The sequence below is a fragment of the Panthera uncia genome (assembly GCF_023721935.1).
Source record: "Panthera uncia isolate 11264 chromosome C1 unlocalized genomic scaffold, Puncia_PCG_1.0 HiC_scaffold_3, whole genome shotgun sequence".
NCBI lineage: Eukaryota > Metazoa > Chordata > Mammalia > Carnivora > Felidae > Panthera > Panthera uncia.
In genome coordinates this window covers 28,945,327-28,972,133 of record NW_026057584.1, presented here as the reverse complement: position 1 = coordinate 28,972,133, position 26,807 = coordinate 28,945,327, and the positions used below count along the sequence as shown (strand labels likewise).

At 41.4% G+C, this 26,807-nt stretch overlaps 1 long non-coding RNA gene across 1 annotated transcript; it reads left to right on the top strand.

Annotated features, from left to right (window-relative positions):
* Nucleotides 1-46: 46 nt before the first annotated feature.
* On the top strand, nucleotides 47-19,807 carry LOC125911265 (uncharacterized). Its single transcript, XR_007454304.1, has 3 exons — nucleotides 47-145; nucleotides 5,103-5,203; nucleotides 19,584-19,807. It is a non-coding gene; the product is annotated as an uncharacterized LOC125911265 (long non-coding RNA).
* The last annotated feature ends 7,000 nt before the right edge of the window (nucleotides 19,808-26,807 follow it).

Genomic DNA, 26,807 nt, shown 5'->3' with positions numbered 1-26,807 from the left:
CCTTGCTAGTTTGTAGTCTCTCCCCCCTCCTTTTCTCCTCCTCCTGCTCTTCCCCCTCCCCAAACTCCCCCCCTCCGCCTGGCTCTCCGCGCAGCCGTGGGATCTCGGAGGAGGGCGTCCATTAGGCCGCGTGTGACCATGTAAGGTAAACAGGGGGCTCATGAAGTCACTGAGGACCAATGGGGAGCGCGGAGCGGGGTCCGGGGCGGGGCTTGGCTCTGGCGGCGAGCGCGGATTGGCGGGCTGCGGATCTCCCTGCTGCCTTACAAGGCGGTGCGAGGCGAGCTATTTTTAGAGGGCTATATAAGGGGGCTGAGGCGGCCGCGCGGCGGCCGGGGAGCGCGAGCGCGAGGGACGGGGAGGGCCGCGGTGACACTCGCGCCGGCTCCCGGGACGCCGAGGCGGCCGGGCTTGGGCCGCGCGCCGGCCTCCGACCTTCGCTTCGGTGCCTGGCGGAGCCCCGGGCGCCGGGAGCCTGCGCCCCTCGGAGGGGCGGGGTCGCGTGTCGCCTTCCTGGCGGTGACGCGGCCGGTCAGGAGGTGAAAGTCCAGAATGCGGGGTTAGGATGCCTCCTGGAGGAGGAGCGGGGCGGGACCCCGGCGGAGCTGCCGTCGGGGGGTGGGGGAGGAGGCAGTGACACTTCCCACTCCGCCTGGCTCCGGGACCCGGGGGCGGAGAGCCGCGAGGGAGAGGCGTGCAAAGGGGGGGAGGGGGGGCTCACTAAAAAATAAACCGAGAAAGAAAGAAAAAGGCCCCCAAAGCCCTTTCACAAATTGCCCACAGGCTGCCAGGGCGCAGGAAGAAGCGCCCGAGGAGGAAGTGGCACACAATGGAACCGAACAAAGGGGAGCGGCGCGGAGACAACGACCGGCGCCCGCCCCCCGCACGCAGTCCCCGCCCCGGTGCGCGCCGCCAGCCGTCCTCCCCCTCGCTGGGACCCCACGCGGGGTCCGCGTCGGGAGGCAGACGCCCAGTTAGCGTTGATCGAAAGGGGACATTTCGCGGGAGTGGGAGTCCGAATGGAAGGCGCCCGGACCGACGCGGGGCGCAGGCAGCTTCTGTGTCTCCCCATGTGGCTTAGGGAGAGAGGTGTCTAGCGAGCTGCGGTGGTGAAGAGTCGGAACCGGATCCGGCTCTGGAATTGGCACGTAGAAATATCCAGAGATACTCCTCTCTTAGATGCAGACCCTGCACACGCACGTTTCTGGGGTCGACCAGTTGTTTGCTTGACCTTCCGTGGTCAGTGTGATTCACCTTTCCCTAAAATGTACCATGAGCCAAGCCTACACCTTTGGAACGACTGCAGAATTCGGTACTTCTTCAGATGAGAAACTTAATTTTACTCCTAAGAAAAGAAACCCATCCACCTTAATCGCCCTTCTCTCCTTCTGACTCTGTGGGACTCCATATCATAATATTTGTTAGATTCTGCTTTATAGAACGAGCATAATTTGAAATTTAGTTCTTGCCAGGGGAAATTAAACAAATTACTGGGCTTGAGGAAAGTCTAATTTATTTGCTTTGTGATGTCTGGAGTTCTGTTGGTTAGACCTACAGCATCCGTTTTAGGAGAATAATTGGCAGAGCTACTGGAGTGTATATAAGTCGTGCAAGGATCTTAGTGCATTTAGTATTAGGCATATACACATTAGTAGTGCTAGGGGAATGATGGTACAGAAAGGTTAAACGGCTACATGAATAAGATGATATCATGATAGCACACATATGTGTTAGCACAGGGCATACTTCTCATGAAGGCCTCTCTTTGAAAGGCCAGATGGGCCTTTCCCAGAAGTAGAAAACCACTTAGAGCCATCACATCCCAGTTAGTGCGTTAACTTGATCCTTACGGTCACTGGTGCTGCTGCTTACTTGGCCCTGTGACTGAGCTTCCTAGCTCAGACCCTCTGATTACCCATCTCAGAAATAGAAATAATGGTATCTGCCTCGCCTGGTTGTTGTGAAGAATCAAAGTAAGGTTTGCAACTCACCTAGCATAGTATCTGGTGCCATTAGGTAGATGCTAAATGTTAACCATCACTATCTCCTGGCTTTGGCTAAGTAGACCAAATAAGATATCTGAACTAATGAGACCCATGGAGGGGTGGTGGGAAGGGACATACCAAAGTCTTAGAGACTAAGAGGAGCGGTATAAGCCCCTTGCCAATTTGTAATAAGTATTACGAATGTAATGTTCCTATTGTGTGGGGGGATGGGGAGGAGACCATTGAAAAGCCCTGAGGCAGAAAACAAGTTCTCCAGTAAATAGGGGAAGGAAAAGAACTTAGACACAGGGAAACTCAAGAAGCAAAAGGCAAGGCAAGGCCAAAGCATGTAATTTGATGTCTGAACTCAAGTGAACTTCATTTCTGTTTTGTGCATTACCCTCTTGCCATTTTTGAACAAAATATGACATTCTTGTTAACCTGTGAGTTCAAAGATTATACAGATAATAGTTAACTAGTTAAACACTTTCAGTATGCCAGGCTGTACGGGCACACAAACGATTTTTATATGCAATTCTTCATTTCATCCTCACAACAACCTGACGGAAGTATTTTTGTATCTCCAACTTTATAGATGAAAATACACAGGCTTAGAAATAGTTGGTCAAGGTCACACAACTGAGAAGGAACTGAGCAGAGGTTCAAATCCAGGAGCATCTGACTTTCAAGACTTTGCTTTGCCTGGGGGTCTGTGTGCGGTGAAAGACTTAAGTTTCTTGTTTTAAGTCAAGATTTGTTTACAAAAATGCTTCGGTGTGGAGAAGGGGGGCTTCCTTTGAGGTTTTTCTCCTTGTAAATATCAACCGTCCAACTTACAGAACTCAACCAAAATCTCACAGTGTCAATCTGAAAGACCTCATTATGACTTTCTTCAAAGCTTTATGGAATATTTTAGAATTCATTCTTAGAGATTTATGCCACAAGGCACTCCTAAAGTCACATTTCAGAAAGCTACTTTTTATAGCCTAGAGACCCTAGTTTCACATCGCAAAACGCATACAAAGAGTCTGAATGTACAGAATAATCAACAAATTAAGTTCACAAGGGAACTTTGGCGGTCAAACAAACCAAAAATAAACATCACCACTCTAAGCACCATATATTGAATGCCCTCTCTGTATCAGGCATTTTAGACATGTTCTCATCCGATCTTCACCACGATCTTGTGAGGGAGCTGTCCCTGCTCCATTTTCACAGATGAAGGTATGCAAGTTCAGAGAGGGTACGTAATTTGCCCATTACCATATGTCTGTTAGGTGGTACAAGCCGATTCAAATATAGGTCTGATTCCAAGATGACTCCAGAGTCTGTGACCTCTACACACGTTGCCTTAGGAGACACTGATACTACTTTCAATAATATCACCCTTTGGAAGTTATCCCGTAGGAAACACCTAAGAGTAAATAATGTTTGCCTCCCCCACCCCACAAAACTAAGAATTGAGGACGTTTTATGAACAACATAGTAAAAATTTGATATGTAAATAGACGCAACCAAGACATCAGACTGTTTCTACTAGAAAAGTCTCGTTCGTTAGTATAGGAAGTCCTTATTAGCCTTGTGTGATTAGCGCTGGTAAAGCCTCCTAAAAATAAATCTACTTAAAGCAGGGGCCAAATCTCAGAGCAGTTGGTGAAAAGTAGACTTCACCTGAAAATAAAAGTCGACGTTATTAGAATACGTTTACTCTATCTTTTATTGAACAAAATTTATGTTGTAAGTACCACTATGCTAATTTTAGGATGAATAAACAATAAATCAAGATTACTGTTGGCTTAATTTTTTTTGGCCAAACGTGAAGAACCTTACAAACATGCTTTAGTTCATTTTTGACTTTTATGCCATAATCAAAAGGAGGGTCATTTTATTAAAATGTTCGAGGGCTTCATCAGTTTTCCCCAGGATCTCAATTAATTTTGTGATATTCGAAGTATCGTCTTCTCTTCTTTTAAAGCATCAACATAGTCATCATCCCTGTTGATTTTACCTTCAGTTGTCTGTTTAACTTTGCAGACCCTCACTTGCCACTTGCTCTACCAATTTCACTTTCATTGACATCACGAAACCTTATACCTTTCGCAAGATTTGCAATTTCACTTCGCAATAGAACTAAATTTATTTGCATTGGATTACAAATGTTTACCACCATGGGGAGTAGAGGAGGGGAGCCTTGTGTTCAAAAGATGTTTGAATGGGAAACTCATTTATAGGTGGCCATGTCATTAATAAATATTTCCACATACCTAGGATTTTTGCTTCCCTTCCCTTCCCTTCACAGTCTCACTACAATGAAAGAACGTGTGAACTTAGGGAGCATGTTTTGATGATATCACAGAAAATAAGCATGTCAGAGGAGGTGGAGGTTAGTAAACAAGACTGAGAGACACGGTTCAAACCTGGAAAAAAAAGTATTTGTCCGTATGTGTCATAGAGCGAATGACATATGTATATACATATAACCAAAGAGTTGTTTCATCCTTGAAAAAAAATGGCACCTTAATCAGGCTCTCATGTCCTGGAAAAAATACTCCTCACCGATAGACATCACCTTCTGTTTTCATTCTGTACTTGCTATCTGCTCATAATTTGGTTTCCCCCTTGTTCTGCCTGCAGGGAAAGAATGTACTGGCTACAACCACAGGAGCCCGGTGCTCATCGTGACAGTTTTGGTTGTTTTGTCAATACGAAGACATTTTAGTTATAATTGTGTTTTCTGGGAGTATAGTTAGCATGGGCCTGGCTCCCTGGATGTGTTCAGTTTTGACACTCTGACATGTTGAGGTTTCTGGACACGATGAGCTAAAAAAAGGAAGGAAGGAAGGAAGGAAGGAAGGAAGGAAGGAAGGGAGGGAGGAAGGAAGGGAGGGAGAGAGGGAGGGAAAGGACAGAGGGAGGAAGGAAGGAAAGAAATCTTGGTCTTAATGAATTAACCAAAAACTCTTGGCAGATAGTTTGCTGATCTCCAGAAAACATGCCAATATTGCTATCACTTGTCAGAATTCTTCGGGTATGTTATAGTTTAATAAAAAACAAAATGTTTTTTTTTTCATGAAATGTTAAAGCCAACCCTGAATGTTGAATTCTTCATTGTATTAGGTCATACAAACAGGATAAAGGTGCATTGCTGGTGATGGGCATGTTGCTCTGACTCAAGTAGTCTTTTGCTTAACAAAAATTGACCTACCGGAGTGATAAAGGTAAGGCATTCAAAAATTTCTTTAAAAGTTTACTGTCAGGAATGTCCTACCCAGACCTTAGAATTGAACATTTAATGTTATTATGACCTGTAGTGCATTATTCCTGTGGTGATTAATATCTGCAGTCACTTTTTTTTAATGTTTATTTTTGAGAGAGACAGAGAGACAGAGTGCAAGTGGGGGAGGGGCAGAGGGAGCCAGAGACACAGAATCTGAAGCGGGCTCCAGGCTCTGAGCTGTCAGCACAGAGCCCGCCGCGGGGCTCGAACTCACGGACCGCGAGATCATGACCTGAGCCAAAGTCAAATGCTTAACTGACTGAGCCACCCAGGCACCCTTGTAGTCACTTTTCCAGCTTAAGCTACCAGCACTTACAAGCATCAGTATCCTCTAATGAAGAACAAAACCATCACATAAATTCAATTAGTTATTCAACAAATATGATGCGTGGCACCTGAGTGGCTCAGTGGGTCAAGCGACCAACTTCGGCTCAGGTCATGATCTCACAGTGTGTGAGTTCAAGCTCCGCGTTGGGCTCTGTGCTGACAGCTCAGAGCCTGGAGCCTGTTTCAGATTGTGTTTCCCTCTCTGCCCCTCCCCTACTCATGCTCTGTCTGTCTGTCTGTCTGTCTCTGTCTCTCAAAAATAAATAAACATTAAAAAATTAATAAAATATATGATGCAAAACATTCAGTCATTTGTCGTACAGTAGGCAAAGCGTTTGGTCATTTAACATATATTAAGCAGAGTGCATATGTTGAAAATAGAATTGCAAGCAGACACATTACCAATGTTGGTAGTATTATATCTTAGAAGTTTGAAAAGGCATTGAAGTGTCTGGTCCAACCTTCACAGACCCACTGCTTCCTTCTGCAACATTCCTTCCAGGAGAGGCCCAGTTGCTTCAGTGATGGGGAAACCCCAGCAGGCAGTGGGATAAACCACTGTGATGGAACCTAGCAGGCTCATTTTCCCTTCCCCACCTAAGAATAGCATCAGAAGCTATTCTGGGGGTTCTGGACAAAGATTTTGGGAAAGAGGCCAGCAGAAAATGAGGAAAGATTTTTAAATAATAAAAGAATTCCTTTGGCTATGTAATGATAGAAATGCCAAGACAGTTTGAAGCCTGTGTGAAATCAAGTTGCTAATGTTTTAGGGATTATTACCCCTTACAGCCTGTGAGGCACAGTTTGGAAAATTGTGTTATGTTTCATCCTGAGTATTTGTTTGCAGTGACATGTTGAATGTAGCCCAGCATTGCTATTAATATATTAAACATCACTGTCAATGTTTTATGCGAATATTATCATTTTTCTTTTAAACATGCCATTTGCAAAGCGTTTGGTACATGCTTCATGGGATTTAACAGCAGAATGCATCTCAGATTTTGTAATGGAAATCAATGGGAGAACAGATTGATTTGATAGAAAGTCTCTGTGCTGCAAACTTTGCTGACAGTGACCATTCCTTTAAGTGAGGGATACCTATTCCACAAGTGCCCAATGATGAGTTTTTCTGTGTATGATAGATCTGGGTAGTTTGGAAGATTAATAATGTCAGCAGCAGTTTTTTGCTGACTGGTTGCTCATTTGAATTTCACTGAATTCTCTTTACCGGAAGCATGCTCGTTTGCATGGTTAGAAGAGTCAGCTGAGTCAGTTTCGAATCTTGGTTACTGCTCTCCTCCAGAGTAAGCAAGGCAATGCCCTAGCCTTCCATTTATGCCTTCTAAATGGGTGTGTGGGGAGGATGCCTCAGGGTCCACCACAGACTCACAACCCTCTCTCCACTCTCCCCACTGTTTTGCAATGCTCATAGACCATTCTATGCCAATGTGGTCAGGCTTTACAGAGAGTCATTTCATTTGGGCCTCTCCCAAACTGGGTCCCACATACAACACACTCTTCTGTTTTGCTTCAGTGCTGGTCATTATTTGGGAAGGTAGGGAAATGCCACTGACGAAGGCCAAAAGGGGGCGGAATGAAAGGGGCTCACTCCCTCCCCCCGACATGTCCAAACGTGAAGTTCTAACCCAGTTCTATTTGCCTCCCACATTAATCTACCCTTTGCTTTTCTGCAATATCGATCCTTGAGTTTCGAGGGATGTCGATGTTAAACCGATCCCGAGTATTTTCGTCCTTTCCACGTGTTCACTGTGCATCGTTGCCCTTTTGAGATGATAAATTTCTGGGGAACGTTTGTCTGATCACCCTATAGAGAATCCAAGATCTGTTATAGTATACATAAAGTTTTTTAAACCCAAATTAAGAGAGATCAGACAAAATATTTTTAGTAAAATTTAAAAATAGTATTCTCCAGTACTGTTTGGACACTGTATTATTTGTGCAGGTTTCTGTGAGACTGGCCTAAATAGGAGGAAATGGCATTACCTCAAATGATGTCAAATGTGGTTAAAAGAAAATGAAGATCTAAGGCACTTAGCAAAAAATGTCTGTAATTAAAATTACCAACATCTACATAAAGTACATGAGATGCGTTGTCAAGGAACCCACTTCCCAGACTGATTTGGAAATCATAAAAATATTTTAAAATAAGGTACTTCCCAGTCTATCAGGAAACAGAGGCTGTTACATTTGTTACATTGTAAGAGAGACTGTAATCTTGAATATTGTAATATTTCACAGAGTGGTGTAATAACAGACTTTTCTGGGAACTAGTAACAACTTTAGCAAAAGGAAAGCTAGAGAACAAGAATTTGTTAAATTTAAGTTTCTTTCACACCGACCTGGACGAAAGGATGTCCTGATGTTAAAAGGGCTTTAAATTTTTTTTTTTTTAATGTTTATTTACTTTTGAGACAGAGAGAGACAGAGGATGAACGGGGGAGGGTCAGAGAGAGAGAGGGAGACACAGAATCTGAAACAGGCTCCAGGCTCTGAGCTGTCAGCACAGAGCCCGACGCGGGGCTCGAACTCACGGACCGCGAGATCATGACCTTAGCCGAGGTCGGATGCTTAACCGACTGAGCCACCCAGGCGCCCCAAAAGGGCTTTAAAGATCACTTAGAATAGAGATCTATGTTAGCAACTTGAAAGTAAGTATTCAGTAACCTTGAATTTCCTTTCTGTCTTACCTTTACCATAGTAACTTTCTCACCTGTAATTTGGTCTTCTGAGTGGACTTACTTATATTGCCTTTTGTAAACATGTAGCGTCTCTTTTTATTTATTTGCATCCTTTATTATTTCATCTAGGTTCAGAGAGGAAGTATGAATAAAGACAATAAAATATGAGAATGACAATACAGAAAACTATTAGCATTAACTAAAAGACAGAAGTCAAGTGCTCAAGGGTGAGGGAAGAAGAAATGTAATAAGGATCCATTATCATTCCAGCTGTGTCTCCTAGTCAACACTGATCCAGCTATGTTGTTACTTAGATATTATTTCCTTGTAAACTTGCCTCATGTGAACCAATACTCCTAGAGCACAAGTTATTTGGTTTATGAACTGGCAACACTGAGCTTCATATTTTTCAGTTCTGGTGGCTCCACTAAGATGCCCAGGTAGTCTTATTTAAAGCCACATAATTTACTTAACATTTATTGAGCACCTATTCTGTCAAACAGGAGGCTGGGGGCTGGGACTATAACGATAATGAGATGATTCTTACGCTTCTACATCTGATATGTTAAATGAGGAGAGATACAAATAAAAAATAATATGGGTAATATGGCATACTAGATTATTGAGACATACTTCCTCCTTGTAAAAAATGGCCAAAATTCTGGGACCTAAGCACTGATGAGCGGACAAGATAATAAGGAATCATTGGGCTAAAATCTAAGTGACAGTGAGATTCAACATCACTTCTGGCACAGAGCACTCTTAAACTCAATATTCCAAGCACTGGCTGTATATTAGAAAGAGATTAAAAAATACCATCGAGTGATATCGCTTCCAGCAAGTGTAGACTAGCTGTATTGGATGAGTGCCCCCATCCCCAGAACAACTAGGCAATCTAGAAAAAATATTAAAATTACATGATGAAGGTATTAGAGAAGTAGCAATGCAACAAAAACTCACCAAGCCTGGATAAGACATAATGCTTCATTCTTATCAGAAACATTGGAAGCAAAAGACAATGGAATGACATATTCAAAGTGCCATAAGAAAATAAGTGCCGATTTAGATTTCTATACCCAGTGAAAATATCCTCCAAAAATTGCTGGGGGCAGATCTACTCTAAAGTAATACTAAGCACAGATGTTCACCAGAAAGATAATGGTACCAGAAGAAGGTATGGTGATGGGTGGGAGAAAGGAATATAAATCTTGATTGTATAAAACAATAATAAGAAGATCTAAGAGGTTTTAAATGATGTGAAATATAAAATAACACAAAAATAGGGAAATAGAGTTAAAATAGTCTAATACCCTTGCATTGTCCCAAGACATGGAAAAGTAGTAATATGTATTAGGCTTTAACAAATCAGAAAAATGTTTTCATTTCTAAGGCAACCTAAAGAAAATAATTTAAAAATCTTAAATAACAAGCTAGTAAAAGGGGAGAAATAAAGTTAATCTAGGAAAGGATAGCAAAAGAAATAAGATGTAAAAATAGAGAATAAATAGTAAGATGGCATATTTAAACCCAAAATTTTCAGTTATTTCAGTTTTGCAAACAGACTAAAATATCCAATTAAAAAACAGTGCACAACTAAATAAAAAACAAAACTCAAGTATAATGAAATTCCCATTTTTATAGATTGGAAATGGTCTAATATTGGCAGCTTGAAGTACTTTTATCAGAAATGAATGCTATTTAGAAAAGATACTTATTAAACATAGAGAGAATGAAAGGAAGAAAAAAGATAAATTATGCAAATATAACTAAAACAAAGTTGGCTTAGCTCTAAGAATGCTCAACAAATGAGATTTGGGTTAGTAAACGCAGTACAGATAGTGAGGTATTTTATAATACAATAGAGTACACGAAAAGATACAGCACTTCTAGATCTATTGATATAGACTCAAAATGGTAAAGTAAGCTGGAAGAAGTAGGAGAGAAGTAGAAAAATCTACCATCATACTGATAGAGTTTAACTTTTTTTTTTTTTTTTGTAACTGACAAAAAAAACAGACAAAAATCAGTAATGATATAAAAGATTTGAGCACAAAGATGTCTACCTAATTATCATATATAGAACCTGACACAATGCTCATAGAAAACGTATTTTCAACTTCATGCAGAAAATTGATCCAAACGGATCATATATTGTGCCATATGCAAGTCTCAGCAAATTCTAAAGAGTGAAAACTAGACAAAATAGATGATTTCACTATAGTGGGAATTAAGCCAGAAATCAGTAACAAAAAGATAAGTGTAAAGTTCCCATGCATTCAGAAATGAAAAAATATACTACTACATAGCCTGTAAGTTAAAGAGAATATCACAGGAAAAAATTGAATATATTTTGAACTACTTAAAGATGGGATGTAGACAGATATGTAAGCAAGCATAGTAAAATGCTAATGGTAGAATACAGACAGTGAGTATACGGTTATTCACTGGAAAATTTTGTTACTTTCAGCTCAGATTTCCTTTGTGTCAAAAATCTTTTTAGGCTCTTGATTTTGCCGTGTAACATGCTTCCTTCCCTCTCAATTCCATGTCACCTACAAATTGGATAGGCCTAATAATAACCGCTTATGTGTGTAAACCTTCCTATATACCAGGCCCCATTCTGAGTGTCTGCATGCATTATTTCATACTCACGACCACCCTCTGAGTGAGGGACTAATCATATGCCCATTATACATACTTAAAAACTGAGGCATAGAGAGGTGAAGCTGTGGGCTACACAGCTTCTAGGTGACAGGCCAAGTAATCAAATACAAAGCCTGCATGCTTAACTTTCAGCTTAACTTTCATGCTTTGTCCTTTCAGATTTCTAAGGGCAATTTATATAGATGAGACTAAAATGCCGAACCCTTCTAAAGACTACCTTCCAAGTTGAGTCTTTATTGGCGGGAGGGGACCATGAAGTCAATGGACTACTTGTCGCACATTCTACACATTCTATATCTTGTCAGCTTGTCCACGAGGATACCGTGAAAGTTCTCGCTGGCTGCTTTGCTTAGATGAACCATGTCCACAAGCCCTTTGCCTCCGGCCAGGTCATCCCCCAAACAGGGATATTGTTTGGTCTGGCTTGGCCTGACTCCATCTTGTGGCATGGATGCTGGATCCTGGGGATGCTGGCTTCCCTTTTGGGGACCGTGGAAGTCATCAGTTTAATAATTAATTCTGGGATTTGACTAAGAAATGATGTCAAGAATCAAAATACAACCTGACCCAGGAGGGGATTTTGGTGGGCCCCCAAATAGATTGTTATAAGAATAACAAGATGTTACTATAAGAAAAATAGGATTCTTAGCTACAGGCCCACCTCCTGGGTATCCCTCCCATTGCTTTATAAATTTAAGTAATTTATAGATAACGTAGCTTACTCTGTTCTAATACCTTCTAGACAAGTCTACACTGTTTGTAATTGCCCCTGGTCTTATGTCTCTGCTTCCAACTTTTATACATTCTTCTAGAAGCTAAGTTTATTGAAGATATCCCCCAAACAGGGCAGAGTCTTTAGATACTTTACATATTTTCCTCAGTAGAGTCATTCATCAATGCATTGTGAGAGTTTCAGTTCTGAAAGGTTCCTACTCTTGGGTTCAGTTTCTCTTTCAGTGATACAGACCTTGCTATTAAAAGTGTGCTCCTTGGACCAGCTATCTTGATATAGCTGAAGCTTGTTAGAATTGCACATTGGCGAACCACACCCCAGACCTACTGAACTCCAATATGCATTTTAACAAAATGCCCATGGGATCTATGTGCACACAAAGCTTGAGAAGCATTGTCATAGGCCAAGGGCTCATGACCTCTCTGTTTCTGAACTTGTTATAAATGGCTTCCTACACTTATATTTATATAAATTTATATTCCTATCAGAGCATAGCTTATTATTCCCATTTGTCGGGTGAGAAAGCTGAGGCTTACAGCTTAAAGCAACTTTGGTGAAATCATATAGTAACTAGTGGCAATATCCGTGGTAGCATCCAGACCCTTTGCTTTCTTTCCACCGCACAACTATATCTCCAATGTATTGCTCCAAATTTCTGAGCAGTGCTGGAGGGAGAGCGACCCATCCTAGCACCATTTACCAAGCGCAAACACTTGCTCCTCTGTGGAAAATGCTCTTAGTTGCCCAGCCAACTCCTTTTTAAATTTGCTACCAGAAACCTAATGTTTCCGTTAGAATATGTTCAGCTATATACATACTTGCTCCTTGTAGCTAGGGGTGGCCCAGGGCAATTCTGGTCAGTGAGGTGTCAATGGAAGTGTGTGGGCGGTACGAGCTTGCTGGGGTTGTGGGAACAAAGTGCCACAAGCGATAGCTTGTAAACAACAGAAACGTATTGTCTCACAGCTCTGGTGGCTGAAGTCTGAGATCAAGGTGGATGCAAGGTCAGTTCCTTTCCCGAAGGAAAGGTCTGTTCCCCGCATCTCTCCTTGACTTGTCGATGGCTGTGCCCCGTTCACATGGCATTCCCCCTGTGTGCACGTTTCTGTATCCAAATTTCACCTTCTTATAAAGACACTGGTCATATTGGACTAGGGCCCACACCAGTGACCCCATTTGCACTTGACTACCTCTGTAAAGCCCCTATCTCCAAATAAGATCACACTCTGAGGTACTGGGGGGTTAATATTCCAACATATTCTTGGGGGGTTGGGAGGAAAAACACAATTCAATCCCAGCACACGGGAGGAGTATGGTGTTCTTGGGGCGCTTTGGCTTCTCTCACAAAAGGGGACAGCCACGGGTGCTCTCCTTCCACTGTCCTTTCTGCTTTATATTCTGCCTCCATAGCTGGAGCTGCTCTGCCTTATTGGGATTAGGAGAGAAAGACCAAGAGAACTAAGGAGTTGAACCGACATTAGGAGGTGCCTGACTCTTCATATCTGTTACAGGAGGAAAATTAACCCCTTTGCTAAAAGTCCTTGTAGTGGGGCTTTCCCTGGCTTATAGCCAAACATGTTCTTAATATACTTTACCACTCTCCAAAAACTGGTGTTACATGATTTTATCAAATTATACAATAAGCCAGAGTAAAAGAGCTAATTATTACAGGCTATGCTTATAAATGATTTAGATGGAGAAGGAGGTTGAAGGAATTGAATAACGGAAGTTATCGTGCCTTTTTAGACATTTTGCAAACAACGTCTAAGAAGAATATGTGTGTTGGAGGCTGTCCACCAACGGCCTTCAAGCTCCCCTCTGTCTCTAGTTCTCGAAGGAGACTGGTGTCTCCCACCCTCCAATGCTGTTCTGCACAAGCCAATAAAAAAGATCCTGCTTGCTATTCCTAGCATTTATAGCAAGGTCCTGGCGTGAGAGAATGAGGTCATGACTTGTTGCCCTCAACAGTGGAAATTTTAGTAAGTCCCTCCATGTACTTTGACGACTGAACGTGGGATCCTCTCTGCTGTTAAAATTTATAGTCTTAAATGCACCTAGGTTCCCTTTCACGTGCTGTGCCTTGTAATGATCTCTTTGGGGCTCTTTGGGGAGCCAAAGGAGTCTGACAACAAGTGGCTATTGTGACTCCAGATATTGTAAGTAGGAAGGAAAGTGCCGGGGAGGAAAGTAAGGCAGTTGCCGATGAACCAGGCAGGCTGTCCTCTGAACAGGACGGGGACTCGGGGAAAGCAGGAGAGTCTCCTCGGGAGTGAAACTGAAGGAGGTGCTCACTCTCTGTGCGTGCAGTGCAGGGCCAGCACCTCGTAAGTTTCACCCTGGGCATTTCTCCTGTGTTCACCCTACCTTTGGCTAAGAATGATCTTCAATCGACACTATGATCTGTTATTACTTTCAGTTGAATAGCTATACTCCTAATAAGAACACATTCACAGAAAACGAGATTTTCTCCCCCTCATAGCCAGGCATTTCATTTCTTACAGTGATACCTCAAACAAGCAAGTACCTATGTACTCAAACTGTATACGTATTGTGCTTGTACTATCTGTAATACTAAGAAATTCTGCAATGCAGGCACCATCCGGGTCTGTGGATGAAACCGCAGACACTTTGTAGCTGAGACCAGGACAGATGAAATGACTGACGTCTGGCCCCCCACCTTGTTCCACTCCTACGTTCACTGCCTGCATCCTGCCCTCCCTTCAGGCCTAAAAATCTCCCCTCTCTGTTTCTCTTACTTTAATTCCCTCAATCACCACAAATTCTACCTCTTCGTCTTCTGGTCAGATTTTTCTTACTTAACTAAAAGATATTATTGTTGCTTTGCTTTTGTGGTTTCTTTCTCTTTTCCAGCTTAAAAAAAAAATTCATTGAGTTTGAGAGTAGATCAGTATGTCAAGTTTTCTCAAAACATTCTTTAAAGCCATATTCTGACTTAAATGTCTAGAGGGCAGAGCTAAATGGGGCCACCAGGTAAAAAAGCAGGACGGCTCCACACACTTAGAGGGGACGGGGCGGGAGAAAATGGAAAGGAAAAATCTTATTAGGTTTTGTAGGTCAGGGAAATCCTTTCTAGCCTGGATTTTTAAACCTTCTGAATTTTAATTGAAAGTATTTCTCCGGGGTATTTACTTTAACATGACTGTGCACTCTCAAAAAAATATTCCCTATTCATATTAGAAAAATATTACAAATTCCAGGAAGACAAGATTGCATTAGAAGGAAAAATTTGATGATGTGCCCTTTCTGCTTCGGACAGTAACCGTGAAATTGCTGGCAGCTACAAAAGCTGCCAGACTTCTACTGAGCATCTCTGCTGGGAAAATCTTAATGCTCATGGGCATGATACATGACTGTGTGCTCCCACCTAGAAATCGCCAGTAATTCTTACAAGAAGTGAGCAGGACTCCTTTTGAGATTTATGACCATCTGCACCCGAAAATGCCCCCAGATTAGAAAGGAAAAGCTTGGTTTTAACGTATCTGGGGGCTATTGTAGAAAGGTATGAAAATTAATGAACAAAACTTGAAGCCACACTGATTTCCCATTTCGGCCTCCAATGCAAAATATTGCTTATTCTTTGTATGGTTCTCCCTCTCTCTCTCTCAGAGAAATTCTCAATTGTTTTCTTACAACAAATGGAAAATCAAGTGATAGTTAAATATTACTGCTCCTCTTTTCTTAATTCAAGGGCATGTGTTTACCAAACTAGAAATTACTCAATTCTCTTTTTTCTGCACAGAGGCATATTACTACAACTATCATTGTTAGTAGTAATTCAGGTTAGAATAATACACTCGTTTAAATAGAGCCTTTTGTATTTCTGGCTCAATATACTTTTAATATTGTATCTTCTCATCTTCATTATGTTCCTACAAAGGAGGTTATTTATCATTTCTGATTTATAGATGTAAAAATTATGGCACTGGAAAGCAAGAGGACAAAATGTGAGGTCGAATAGTCGTGAAAAATTGGTCCTTCAACTCACTTCCCAGATTCGAATTATTTAGCTCTCTTTAGAGACCAGAAATGGAATATAGTAATATGTAAGGAGGAATTTTTGGTTGAGACAGTGCTTCAGTGTAAGAACACGTTTCCAAACTAGGGATCTTCCTTTCCAAATGCCTTTAAACATAACACAGAAGATCGGCTATTTGGATGATTTCAAAGCTGACCTACCTGAGTCAGGGAATTTAGTGGACAACCTTTTAAGGACTCTTGAGTAGAATTCTTATGATGCCATGACTAAGTGATCATGCCTTGACTGCTTCATCTGCCTCTTACTCACATTTTCTCAGCACTTTATGCAGGCTCACTTTGGCCCCTCCTTGGAAACATACCTGCCCACAGTTGAGAGGTTTTGCTGCAACTCTGCTGCAGTGTCCCCACTTGACACGGCGTCCCCGCTGTGGGGCTAGAGGGAAAGCTTCCCTCCCACAGGACTCCAAGCCGGAAGTGGTCTCCACGGCCAATGAAGGATGCACAATATGTCTATTGCTCTGCTATCTGGCCCGATTTCCTGCTTTGGGTAGAGGTGTCCCTTCTCTGCAGTTTGCTGCTTGATTCATTGGTGCCACCCCCCCCCCCCCCCCCCCCCCCCACCCGCCCCAGCTTTGGTTCTGTTCTGCGAGTCTCAGGGATCTTTGCAGTCACAGGAGGCTCAGACAATATATGGGCATGGCCGTGACCTCCACTGTCAGCATTAAGAATACAGGATAACTCAGCCCAGCTAAGAAATGAGAAGGTGGGAGGCGGGTTGCTGGCATTACGAGAGCAACCATCCACTATGTGCAACCTGGGCGACAGCTAACACTCATCTCAGCAGTGGCCGGGTACGAGTAGCTCAAATCAATCTAACACTCAGGCTCTCCAGTTTCTAGTTTTACTTAGGTGCATCCTTCGCTTCAATTTCCACATTTAGACCTAACAACTTTTTTTCTTGATAATGACTATTCATTGGGTACATGTTCCCGGCTTTTCCATGTAATATTACTATTGGGCAGTTACTGGTTTCTGTTCCAGCATCCTGAGTCGCTTGCTTTGCTAACCCCACTCTGGTTTTCCTCTGAGCTTCAGGATGGAGTAAATCCCTTCTCAGGTCTAGGAGTGAAGCATGTGCATTAAGCCTGCCCCATCAGCATTTCATATTTCCTTGGATTATGTGGATGATTCAGAGGTAAACAGCCAATCAAAGTGAATCTTGGGACTTTACCAGAAGTGACCTGAAGAGACTTGTTCTAGCTCTATCCGTCTGACTGTTGGGAGCCTATGTCACTGAGCCACACCACACAGAGCCTAAGAAGGAGCAATCCCAGAGGAAGAAATAAAGCAGAGCCAAGAAATGGATGCTGGTGGCCTCATTGAGGAATGACTCACACTGATCTGAAGCTGTATCTATTCCTACAAATTTAGTAATAAACTCTCTTTTTAGCTTAAGCCAGTTTGAGTTGAGTCTTGTGCCATAATTTCAATAAAAAATGCACTAACTGGCACATTATCTCATTTTTTTCTCACTGCTTCTATTTGCATAAACACTGAGTGAGCTAATACATAATATTGTTGTAAACAGCAAATGAGCTAATGCATATAAAGGAAATTTCAAGAGTATAAACAGAAATATGAAAGCATAAAAGATCATTGTTTAATGTTTATTTACTTTTGAGAGAGAGAGAGACAGAGCGTGAGTAGGAAAGGGGCAGAGAGAGAGAGGGAGACACAGAATCCAAGGCAGGCTCCAGGCTCTGAGCTGTCAACACAGAGCCTGACACGGGGCTCAAACTCACAGACCGTGAGATCATGACCTGAGCCGAGGTCACATGCTTAACCAACTGAGCCACCCAGGTGCCCCTAGAAGATCATTGTTGGCTGACCATAAAGGTACCTTCCTCTTGCCATTTTCTCTTTTCAGTCATGATATTTAAAATCTGATTCCTGTGAAGAAATTGGGCAAACTGATTTATGAAAGAAGACCTAACTCATTAAAGGTTATTTGGCTTAATTTTTCTTTCATTCCTTTGGAACTGAATTCAGCAAAACATAAAACCAAGTGAATAAATGCCTATCACTCTCTTACCCCCCACCTCCTGTTACCGATGCTTCCTTTATGTCTACATAGTCCATTCACTTCTTGCCATATCCATTATCACTACGTTAAACCAGGTCCTCATTATTCCTTGCATGATGTGTTGAAATTATACGCTGGCGTACATGTCTGAAGAGGGAAACACGGGAGGAGTTTTAGGTTTGGTTGGAATATTGGTTATATATTTGCTGCATGACCGCCAAACTTAGTGGTCCAAAATGACAGTAAACATTTATTTTTTTCACACCATTTCTATGGTTCAGTGTTTGAGAGTAACTTAGCTAGATGGTTCTGCTTCAGGGTCTCTCAAGAAGTGTCTGTCTAAAATGTTGGGTGGGGCTGCAGTCATCTGAAGGCTTGACTGGGGCTGGAGATTTGCACCTAGTTTGGCTCACTCAGAGGCCTAACAAGTTAGTGCTGGTCGTTGGTAGGAGGCATCTTTCATGCCACATGGTCTTCTTCATAGGGTTGTTCGGTGTCCTCATGACATAGCAGCAGGCTTTCCCTTGAGCATACAATCCAAGAGAGAGCAATAAAGAAGCCACAGTTTTATGACTAAGCCTTGAAATCCACACTTCATCATTTCCACAATTTTCTCTTGGTTACACAGGTCAGCCCTATCTAATGTGAGAAGGGATACAACAAGGCATAAAAACCAAGAGGCAGGGATCATAGGGAGGTCATTCTGTCAGCTGGCTATCTCAACTGGGGACAGTGAAGGTTTCAATCTGGGGTGTTCAGGTTTGAACATAAAGTACTTATGTAGTGTCAAGGTGGGTGGAGATGCACAGCAGAGAGCTAGATTTGTGAACTGCGATTCAGAAGAGAGATGTGCCCTGTGGTCATCAGCACAAAGATGGCAGCTGAAAACACGGGAGTGATTAAGATCACCCAGATGGAGTGAGAAAAACACAAAGGACTAAACCACCAAAACCTGAGGATGGACAGAGCATGAAGAGGTTGCACAGAAGACTAAGAAAAATCAACTAGAAATGTGGAAGAAAAGCCAAGTTAGAGCCATATTGTCAAAACCAAGGGAGTTTTAAGGAAGGAATATCTCTAATTTCCCACTGAAATCTAGAATTCTATGATCCCCATTGACAGTTGTAATGATACTGGGTTTTGCTAAGGGACTGATGTATTTGACATAGAACAGGAAAAATCCAAAAGTCTTTGAAAGTCAATATCTCACAGATTAGTTAAATGTCTCATTGTCTGAATTATTTTTGGTGGAGGTGATAGATTTTGTTTATTTTGCTTTACAAGTTGAGTATTTTATTTCCCTATAAATTCTGTCCATATAGCTCCTCATAGTCTCTCCTGGGCATTAAAAGAATACTCATCATTATTCGGAATGTACGACTTCATTATAACTTCTTATATTCTCCTATCTTTTGAGGCAGCAATCATTCCATTCTCTATGATTTTGAAAGTTCCAGAATCTTTAGACCACCTCTCTGGTCTACCACATCATGAGATACCATAGACTAAAAATTCTGTTAAGCTCATGGTTTTTGGTTGGTTCATTGGTACTCTGGTCATCTATAGTTATCAGAATAAAGCTTTAGGAAACATACCTTTAATAGAAATATGAACTGATCATGAATATATTAGATGTTTTGTTTGCCTATTTTAACTTTGAAAGCCTTCAGGTTGGATCTGTGTGGGTTAGAGATTTGTTTTGTTCTGTTTTGTTTAGGACTATTTTAGTCAATCTATGATCTATTTATCCTGCACCTGACCAAATATATTTGCTCTGACCTGTTTCATAAATAGCTGTTTGCTGTTTACTTTCCAGGGAGAAAAGTGCTTGGTCAGCCAAGGAAAATACTGCAAATGTTAACAAGAGAATCTTGTGTGGCAGCTTAGCAAACCAATTGCATTTTGATCCTCTTCTCTCTTCTGAAGAATTCAAGTTCAGGTCTCTTCAAGCGGAATTGAATCAGGAGGAAAATAAACCAAATTTATGTTGATTTATAAATCAAATTCTTTCCATGAAAATGAAACCTACAAATAAGATTAAAACATGCACTCCTGAACACTTATGAAAATAATTGAGAGTACTAATGTCCCCAATTTTCTCTTCTCACCATCTCTCATTACAGAAAAAGCACAGGAAACATTTCATTCATATCTGGAATATAGCCACTTCTGGCATGGAAAGCAACAAACTTTATTTAACAGCTACACAATAAAACATTTCACAATAGTAAGTAAAGATAGTCCAAGCCAGGGAAAGCTACTGTCCAGTGTGCATTTAGCTGTAACTTACCTGGCATGTTTAGGATGCCGGCCATCACCTGTCCGGCCATCACCTTGGGGAATGTCACTATTTGTGGGTTCAATTGTGGCCCCTGAAGTTCGTATGTTGAAGTCTTCACTCTGAGTATCTCATAATGACTGTATTTGGAGATGAGGCTTTTAAACAGGTGAAAGGAGAGATAAAATGAGACCGCTAGGGTGGACCTTACTTCCATATGTCTGGTATGTCCTTATATATGCCCTCGTAAGAAGAGGGGATTAGGACACAGGTACACACAGAGTAAAGACTATGTACAGACATAGGAGGAAGGTAGCTGTCTACAAGTTTAGGAGAGAGGCTTCAGAAGAAAACAACCCTACTGACAGCTTGGTCTCAGCCTTCCAGCCTCCAGAGAACTGTGAGAAAATAAATTTCTGACATGGAAGCCACCCAGCCCGTGGTGCTTTGCAAAGTAGCCCAAGCAGACTGGTACAGCCACAGTGTTAGGCAGAAAGAGCTCTGCAGCTAGATTTACAGGGGACTGAGCCTCTGAATCCCAGAAATACAGAGAGGGTCTCTCTGCTTTTGCCCCCATCAGCCCATCACCCTCTCCTCCTGAGTCTCAGCTCCATTCATTCTTGGATCTAGTTGTTGTTCCCCCCCCCCCCCACATATAACATATTATAATCTAAACTAGCCCGAACAATAAGCAGCTGGAGAGCGACATTTCTTTCAGCATGTGCACACACACATGCAAACACACTTTCCGTGTTAATAACTAATAAATATTCCAGTAAGTGTTCTGATGGCCAACAAGAGGCAGATTCTCAGCAGCCGAGGTACTCTCGTAAATGAGCTACATGGGAGAAATTCCGAGTCCGCTTACGTTATACCCCTCAGTTGTATATTAAGGCACGGGGATTCAGTTTGAATCTGTCAGGTATAGTCAAAAGCTTCTTCCAGACATTTTTCTTTTTTTGGCTTCTTAATTTAATTCAGAATATATGTTTGGGAGAATGCCCACAAGCATGAATTAAACATAGGAAGTGAAAACCATTAACATACGATCTAAAATAAGTCCTATAAAACAATTTTTTTAATCTGAATTAAATTACCCCAGTTCATGCAGAATGTTTATGGCATTTTTGCTCTTTAGGGCAGCAGAGTTCTCTCTGGACCTCCCAACTTCTCTGAAAAGGAGGTGGCAGGCACAGAGGGGAGAGGAACTGCAACCTACGAATGGAGACTTCCATTTAATGCAGTCGTGACTGGGCACTCCTATCGCTAAGCAAATTTTAAGCACGTGCCCTCAAAGTATACCTTTGTATTCATTTCTTTGTAAGTGATATACTTGTACTACTGCAGTAATGCATGAGGTACATTGTAAAGCATACACCAAAAATAGACATTTGGAAAGGACGAGTTTAAAATTTGTTCTCTTCTCATGGATTAGGCTGTGTTCTCTCTGCTTTGGAAACCACTGGATGATTGACGGCGGTGTGGGAGTGGGGGCCAGATCCTTGGGCTGCCTTCCACACATCTATATGGTCATCCTGCCTCTCTCCAGTTTTAAAAAGTACGCACTTCTGAGGGTGCAAAGGAGCTCATGCCACGCACTGCTTATACTCAGGGCCACAGCATCATCTCTCTAGAAACTCCCTGCGGATTAGCCATTAAACACAAACATGTGGACTTTTTTCTTTTCTTTTGGCTAAGCAGTACCTATCCCCATGGAACCATTGGTCCAAATACTCAAGTTTAGCTGGAATTACACTCTAAGGTAGAGACATATGTTGCACTTAACTATCACAGTAGAAGAAAATGATAAAGTTATGAGAATGAGCTCGGCATTAAATGTTTTGGTCTCTGTACCCCCTTGTAAGTGAACATAAATGTGTGGGATAAATGTATGCAGTAAAAGTCATCTTGCCACAACAGATGGGGAGCAAGCGTTTATTTTAAACTAGGTAATTCCTTTAGTTTCACTTCAGTTTACACTTATTTATATTACATTTGAAATTAAATTAAAATCAACTTTCTTTTGAGAGAGAGCACACATGCTCAAGCAGAGGAGGGGCAGAGGGAGAGGGAGAATGTTAAGCAGGGTTCACGCCCAGTGCAGAGCCGACGTGGGACTCGATCTCACGACCATGAGATCATGACCTGAGCTGAAATCAAGAGTCAGACACTTAACCGACTGAGCTACCCAGGTGCCCCTAAAATCAACTCAAGGGGTTTAAACAGTAAGTGTAATATTATCCAGTTTTATAAAAACATTTCTATTTACCTATTCTCTCAAAGTAGCTTCATTTGAACAATCAGTGATGATGATTTCTGGGTTGTAGGATTTAGTCTGGTTTTTCTTTGCTGTTTGGTTCTGTTTCAGCCTTCTGCTTTTACTCTCCTGATTGTTTAAAATATCTTTGTGCTGTAAAAAGATATCTTGTATAAAAACTGTAAGGTAATTTTCCTTTAAAAGAAATAAGTCAGATTCATATATAAGTGAATGAATGAATAAATTTGAAAAATTGGTTGTGTCTAAAGCTGAAAGGACACTTTGCCGAGAAGAGGACAGTAGAAGATACTGTACTTTGGGGGTTAACTGCATAGGCTATCCCTATGAAAATAAAAACATGGTCAGCTTTGAGGCTCACCCTCCAACCCCTCAGTGGAGATAGGCTGTTGTTTTCTGCATTTTCTTGCACTGTCTACACCATAAGCAAGAGAAACCCCATCTCCAAGATAACTAGCTAGACTTACTAGACACTCCATCAGCCCTAAAACCATTTTTTCTTTATATTCAGATGACTGATTCGTGAAAGCCCCAAACTGTAGAAATCTGGAATTTTAAAGATGGAGGATATTTCAGAAATCATCCTATAATGTAATCCCTGTACTTTCCAGAGAGATGCAGCACCTTGCTCAAGGTCACCAGGATGTTAGAGAGAGACCCTGGACTGTAACCTTGCCCTGGCTGCAAGCTCAACAGCAACCCTCGTGACTGTAGGCTTGGCATGTTTCTGGTTCTCTTCGCGTTTATCCTGCCTTATTACTTCCATTCATGGCTTCACTAATCTTACGATATTGTTATAAGTAGTCTTAAACCATTTGTAGTAAGAGGTGGGGGGCTAAATATTTATATTGTAAAGGTCGGGACGGCTCTCCTAACCCCCAATCCAAGTGCTCCTTCCAAAGAAGGTAGCGTGTCAGAAGCCTGAGGCTCACTGTTCCTTCACGGTCATTGACAACATCTGCCGGGTCTCCAGGGCCACGAACACTGGCAGTAGTGGGGCAGCATGCTGTGCACACTTACAGCCTTCCTTCCTAACTGGAGACTCCTTGAAAATGAATTTTTTAAATGTTTTTGCAGGTAAAAACCGAGGCAATTCATGTGTCTATTCAGTAACTTATTTAATAATCATGAATAAAAATTACCAAAGGTGAGAGTAGAAATCCTTGTTAGGTACCATGACAATTTGAAGCTTTGGAGAATGAAAAATAAGCACCTATTTGGGGGCAGGGGGATTTGTGTGAAGTAGTTTTGTGTTGACTTAGGAACTCAGAGATAAAAGCTAAAAACGAAACATTTGGGGGCGCCTGGGTGGCTCGGTTGGTTAAGCGTCTGACTTTGGCTCAGGTCATGATCTTGTGGTCTACGGGTTCAAGCCCCGCGTTGGGCTCTGTGCAGACAGTTCAGAGCCTGGAGCCTGCTTCATATTGTGTGTCTCCTTCTCTCTCTGCCCCTCCCCCGCTCATGCTCTGTCTCTCTCTCTCTGTCAAAAATAAATAAACATTGAAAAAAATTTTTTAATAAAAAATAATAAAAAATAAACATTCATAAAGATTGTCTGAGACAACAACAGCAGTAGATACAGTAGGTGAGACAGAGGAGGTAAGCGAGATCATTTTCTGGGACGTGAAAAGAGCCTTCTATTTCTTGATCTTCTATAACTTTCCATGAAAATACACCACTCTATCAGAAAGACAGGGAGGTAGAACATCACAGGGTCTTTGACTAGAGAATGAACAACTAAACCCCATAAAAATATTTATCTATGTAACACTTGAGTGGTAGAAGGACAGGAAAAAATACACTGAATATTTATGACCGTGAAAACATAATTAATCAGCAATAACACCAAAAGGAGCAGTAAGTTGAGCTTCCAGGTCTGGTAGGTTGTGAAATTAACAATGACTTCTAACAATTCAGTTATAGTTCACTTAATTATCTCATGCTAGATGACTGCTCATGATTGGTGTAAATCATCTTTTTTTTTTTTTTTTTTGAGAGAGAGAGAGAGAGAGAGAGAGAGAGAGAAACAGAGAGACAGAGCAAGAGTAAGGGAGGGGCAGAGAGACAGGGAGACACAGAATCCAAAGCAGTCTCCAGGCTCTGAGCTGTTAGCACAGAGCCTGATGCCTGGCTCGAAATCACAAACCTTTGAGATCATGACCTGAAGTCAGACGCTTAACCCACCGAGCCACCCAGGTGCCCCTACTGTCGATAATCTTTTAACCAAGTAAAATCATAAGGAGAAGAGAACCTATTACGTTAATAGTTTCATACATTTCTATTTCCCGCTCTTTGTTTGAAAAGCTCTAAGTTTGTGGACTGTGTATTGTCTGCAGACCATTCACATCCTGATAGAGAATGGTAGCCGTCCTTTGAACAATCTGCCTTTAACTCACTGGTCTTAAATCAAGGCTGTCAATCATTGTTGGAACAGGACAGGGTGAATTTGAGGCAGTGAGCACACATCCATTAAATGCCAAGTCAAGGAATATGAACTGTTTTAAATAAAGCTTATGCATAACACAAACCCTTCCATGGTCAAACACAGGAACAAAGCTCTTAATTATTCACTTCATTAGAGTGTATGTGGGGGAGTGATTACATACCATGGGACTCAGATGTGAAGAAATGCCAAATTCCAAAGCAAAACATTCTAAACATAAAAATTACATTGAGGAGTAGCCTGGTACCAGTCATACTTTCTAGATCAATATAAAGAAATATTCATCATCTTCTTTGAAAAAACAAAGACCTGATATGTAAATGTGTATTGATTTCACCTCAATAACAAGATCAATAGTAAAACTAATAGAGAGTTGTCACACAAAAATGAAAGGTTTTATGTTCTGTTTATGTTTATAATGATAATAATAGAACCTCAAGGTGTAGCAATGAAAAATTATCTTATTTTAAAGCAATTATGTGGGAGGTAGCTAATAAAATTACATTGACATTATATATACTTGTCTTTCCAGAAGAACCACAGCAATCAAATCAAATTAAATTTAGAAGAAGGTACTAAAATACTCACTATTCAAAGGTGATCAACAGATCTTCCTTAAGCAGCTAACTGTGATAATTAGGAGGGTAATGTTTGATTTGCCCATAAAACTCATTATTTCTTATTCTATTTCTGGGATTCATTTATCTCTCTTACCTGTGACCTGTTTAGTATGGATCTAGGTCACTTTTAAATTGAAGAGTATGCATTTTAGGGTAATGAGAAGTCCACAAAAGGACTGTGGATATAAATAAAATGTAGGCATTCCCTAAATTACAAATATCCAACTTATGAATACACATACGTAAGAGCAGAGCCCCGGCAAAGGAAAAGTATAACCAGTCTTGCTAACCCCAATACCTATAGGAACATGCAGGTAACATAGATGAATACAACCAGTCTCTAAATGGAGAAAGCCACTATCCAGGCCACCAAATTATTGCCATGTGGGAATAAGAAGCATAAAACCACATTTTTATTAAAAAAAAAAAACCCTCTGAATATTTGAATTTGAACACACGAATTCAAAATTCTTAAACATACTGCATAAGCCACACGGAAGACTTCTATAATCGTCATGAACCTTCTTCAATGGAGGAACTTGGGATATTCAAAAGGAATAATTCTCTAGATCATCTTTATTCAGAATGTGAAACCTTGTCTGTTTTACTTCTAAACATGTTTCCAGAATGTAACAGACCTAATCTATGATTGGAAAATAAAAGAACTGTGTTAACATAAACAATACGTTGGTTCACACAGAGTTTTCTGCCAGTGCATGAATGCTTTGTGTCATAAAGCAATGGCAGTTGGATACAAAGCACACCAGCCTAGCTCAGTGCAGCAAATCACAGAGGAATACAGCATTGTTCTGTTCACCCCGCTCTGTCTTAGAAGTGATCATTTACACAGTTTCCCCCAATCTTTTTGTATCTTGCTTGGCCTTGTCTCCATCATCTGCAGACTCAATGTTTCCTTTAATATCCTTTTTATCAAGCCACCTTATTTTTAAAGTCTTACATATAATACCATAGTATGTATTTATTAAGAAATTGACGTGATTTGATTTTTTAAAGTATGAGAATTTTAAAAACATTTTTTAATGTTAATTTATTTTTGAGAGAGAGAGCGCGCACACGCGCAAATGGGGGAAGGACAGAGAGAGAGGAGACACAGAATCCGAAGCAGGCTCCAGGCCCCGAGCTCTCAACACAGAGCCTGACGCAGGGCTTGAACTCATGCACTGTGAGATCATGACCTGAGCCAAAGTCAGATACTCAACCAACTGAGCCCCCCAGGAGCCCCTAAAAATATGAGGATTTCATTGAAATTGTTGTTTCTTTGGTACTCTGTTTACAATGTTGTCTCAGTGTTAGTTGGTCTGCCTCAATATTATTTTTACCAAATGTGCTGCTGTTTTCAGTGTGGGCTTTTGCAGAACACAAGCTTTTTTGTTGTTTTTTCAGGCATATGCATATCGTATTAC